Source organism: Spinacia oleracea, chromosome 4, assembly GCF_020520425.1.
Source record: "Spinacia oleracea cultivar Varoflay chromosome 4, BTI_SOV_V1, whole genome shotgun sequence".
Classification (NCBI taxonomy): Eukaryota; Viridiplantae; Streptophyta; class Magnoliopsida; order Caryophyllales; family Amaranthaceae; genus Spinacia; species Spinacia oleracea.
Genome location: NC_079490.1, coordinates 79,159,652 through 79,163,508, shown reverse-complemented (window position 1 = coordinate 79,163,508; position 3,857 = coordinate 79,159,652). Strand labels below are relative to the sequence as shown.

Genomic DNA, 3,857 nt, shown 5'->3' with positions numbered 1-3,857 from the left:
TAATGCTACTTAAATCAGATAATCGCGATCAATCTAGTATTATATGTTGCATATCGCTAAAATCAACTCAGATTAGTTTAATAGTTAACGCATGTCCCTTCAATTATTTATGCTGAGCTAGTAGGGATATCCTGCCTCTGGAGTTATCGACGAGCGAAGTACTCCTCTTGGTAGTTACAGTCCCCCGAACCCTCAATCTCTACCTTGCGGGTGTATGTTGAGAGATCCCTACACCAGGGATCATAAGGGAACCTACGGCCGTCGTGGTCAAACATAATTGCACTCCCTTTATGTCACGATAACCGGGTTTTGTCAGTTTTTCTCATTGTCGTTAAAAACTGAATGACGACTCCTATATTACTAGTCAATTGGGTGTAAACTCACAGGAAATCCAATTACACTTGATTGAATAAAAAGAATCGTCACACCGACGAGGGACGAGGTCACGCATTAGCCTCGTGCTTTTTCGACCCCCTCACACTAGTTAGCATTCCCTTCTTTGTAACAAAACACCAAAATTAATTGCCAAAAAAAAAAATTTAAAAAAAAAAATGCACCAAAATGAAGCTAGCTACAATGCTCCATGTTTGTACCAGTACAGAAATTCAAAATAATGCAGATCGATCGGGCTAATAAGAGATTTGCTAAGGAAACCATGACAATTATGTACAAAACATTATGCTCTGAGCTATCATGGTTTTACTTTGATTATGAACAATACATTTCCTATGTCCAAGAAATAGGCCAATAGTACAATAATTCACAAAACGACAAGTAACCATATAACACAGAAATCTGACTTAGAAGTATGTCGATTAATGACTACTCCATCTTCTTGAACTACATCCGAGTCTTTACTAAATTGAACAAAAACAGAAATATAAATCGAAATTCTGGCAAATAAAAAAAAATCAAGATGTGAGTGCAATTATTAAGGTTTTTTTGGACGAATCATTCTAGAAATTAATTCTTACAGGTTTTTCTTGCTTTTAACCTTTATAAACTTTTAGAAAAGAATGTCTTACAGGAAAGACCGCCTTGTTGGCATCCAAGCTGTTATGCAGTACATAACGTCAGCATTTTAAAAATAAACGTGCTTCACATTTTTCATTTCTTCTTATTTTCAAAACCCTCATTTTTTCTCTCTCCTCAGAAACTTCCCTTCTCTCTCCTCTCTGCTCCAGCGGCGATGACGAAGAAGACGCCGGAGAAGACAACGGTGGTACTTCCTTGCCACCGTGGCCATCAACTACTCGCCCGACTCTCCTCCTTCCGTAGATCGAAGAGATGATGTCCATAGGTGAGAGTTTAGGTTGAGTTTGCTCGAATTTGATATGCTTCTCTCTCTTCTTTCTCTTAATTCACGGTAGTTGAATGATTCGTCATCTATTCACAGCAGTTGCGTCAGTATTCATCGCATAGATGACGAATCATTCAATTTCAAGGTTCCTTTTCGACTTTTTCCAGAAGTTTTAGAGAATGTTGCTGATTTTAAATTACTTTGAATTTTTCTTGTGAATACGTTGATTTTCTGCTGTTTTATGATGTATTTTACTTTGAATTAAAGGATAAGAAAGACGGAGATCTAAGTTTCAGCTTCGATCAAGTGCTATGAGGATTCTGCTCAAGCTAGTGTCTACGAAGTTTCTTTGCCGGTTGTTCAAGGTAAACATTAATCTTGTGAATTTTAAGTATGAATGAAGTTTAGGTTTAATTGATGGATGATTAAGAAGGAGAATTTCTTCCTAGGACAAGAACTTGTATATAATTGACAATCGGAAACAGAAAATGAACAACCAATTTCCGATTTAGGAGAAGGATAGTGTTGACTTGTGTAATGTGGTCATAAAAATGATGTTGAAATGTAAATTTACAGAGTCACAGAAATTTTGGTTATATTTTAGTTATGAAATGAAATTGGTCTTTCAGGTTGCTGGTGGTTGCGTCTTTCAGGTTGCTGGTGGCTCAATGCCTGGGCTGGTGCAATTGGTACAAGGTACAACCTGCCTGTGTTTTTGTTGTTGTTCGCGGAGGAGCAACGGTGCGGTAATCCCTGTTCATACCAAAACTTGCGGAATATATTTAATTTGTTTTACACTTTTAGTTACAATTAATATTGCTTTAGTTAATAATTATTTTGTTTTAGTTAAGAATAATTAACTTTTAGTGAAGAAATTTTCGACGATTCCACCCCCTAACTCTTCTTTAGCCCCGCTGGCGCAGCAGCTAAAGCAGGTTAGTGAAGACTAAACTTGTTTTAGCTAGTACTAATACTAAGAGACCTGAAGTCCGAACTAGGCTTTGTAGTCTTGTAGAGGTTCTTGCTTGCTTAAGGATGTGTTGCTACATTAATTTTCTGCAACTTTTGATGGAGACCTGGCTATTGATCTTGATGTGTTGGTTTGTGTTGACTATGTCGAGTGCTTTGTTGATGTTATAATTTGTGTTTTATTTTGGTTTGTGCTTTATAAATCAGTAAATATAGATGCATAACTTTATATTTATGTGCAACAGGATGTTTCTGGGAAATGGTAGAGTATTGAACAAAATTGACCTCCCAAGCAGAGGAGTCGAGGCACAGGCACAGGCACAGGGCCACATGGCAATTAGTGAAACTCCAACGTTTATCCCCGTTCCTCTACTCTGCTCTCGTCGTTGCTGCGTGTGGAGGGTTGGGGAATGCAGGTGGCGGAGCAGCAGAGGAGACGGTTGTGGAGTGGGATAGGGCGCTTGCTGTTGCTGGTTGGAGCATGCTGGCAAGGAAGATGGAGGATTGAGGTGGTACCTCTTGGTGTGGTGAAGGATAGGCTGGAAATGGGGTGTAGTTTAAGTCTCAAATGCTTGATGCGTGTTGTTTTGTGATGTACCGTTGTTGTAGACTTGTAGTTGTTCGTTTAATTAGTTTTAATTCAGAATAATTTTGTTTTAGTTGTTATTTATTTCGTTTTAGTTAATAATAATGTTTTTTTAGTTATGATTTATTTTGTTTAAGTTATAGTTAAGAATTTTTTTTTTAAGTTACACTTTTGTTATATTTAGTTATGAAATATAATGATTTAGTTAGAGCTGTTTGCATTTATGTTATTTTTTATTTTAGTTATACTTTTGCATTTAAGTTACTTTTATTGGTTTTAGTTAAATTTTTTTGAGTTTCAGTTAGGTAATTATGAGTTTCAGATAAAGAATTTTATAGTTTTAGTTAAGATATAAATTTTTAAGCAATGAAACAAATTGGTTAAATAATGAAACCAATTAGTTAAACAAAGAAACTAATTAGTTAAGCAATGAATTGAAATTAGTTAAGGAATGAAAATAATTAGTGAAGCAATGAAACCAATTAGTTAAGCACTGGAACTAATTAGTTAAACATGAAATTCAATTAGTCAAGTAATGGAACCAATTAGTTAAGCCATGAAACCAATTAGTTAAGCTTGAAATGATTTAGTTAAAACAATGGAACATATAAGTTAAGAAATGAAACCAATTAGTTAAACCTGAAAACCAATTAGTTAAGTAATGGAACCAAATAGTTAAGTCTGGAACTTAATTAGTTAAGCAATGAAACCAATTAGTTAAGCAATGGAACGATTTAGTTAAAGAAATGGAACAAATTAGTTAAGCAATGGAAATAATTAGTGAAGCAATGAAACCAATTAGTTAAGCACTGGAACTAATTAGTTAAAAATGAAATTCAATTAGTCAAGTAATGGTACCAATTAGTTAAGCAATGAAACCAATTAGTTAAGCAATGGAACGATTTAGTTAAAACAATGGAACATATAAGTTAAGCAATGAAACCAATTAGTTAAACCTGAAAACCAATTAGTTAAGTAATGGAACCAAATAGTTAAGTCTGG

The 3,857-nt window shown here is 34.9% G+C and overlaps 1 long non-coding RNA gene across 1 annotated transcript; it reads left to right on the top strand.

The window, feature by feature from the left end:
- The first annotated feature begins 1,107 nt into the window (after nt 1-1,107).
- On the top strand, nt 1,108-3,065 carry LOC110801303 (uncharacterized). The gene is made up of 3 exons (XR_002536860.2): nt 1,108-1,300; nt 1,568-1,665; nt 1,930-3,065. It is a non-coding gene; the product is annotated as an uncharacterized lncRNA (long non-coding RNA).
- The last annotated feature ends 792 nt before the right edge of the window (nt 3,066-3,857 follow it).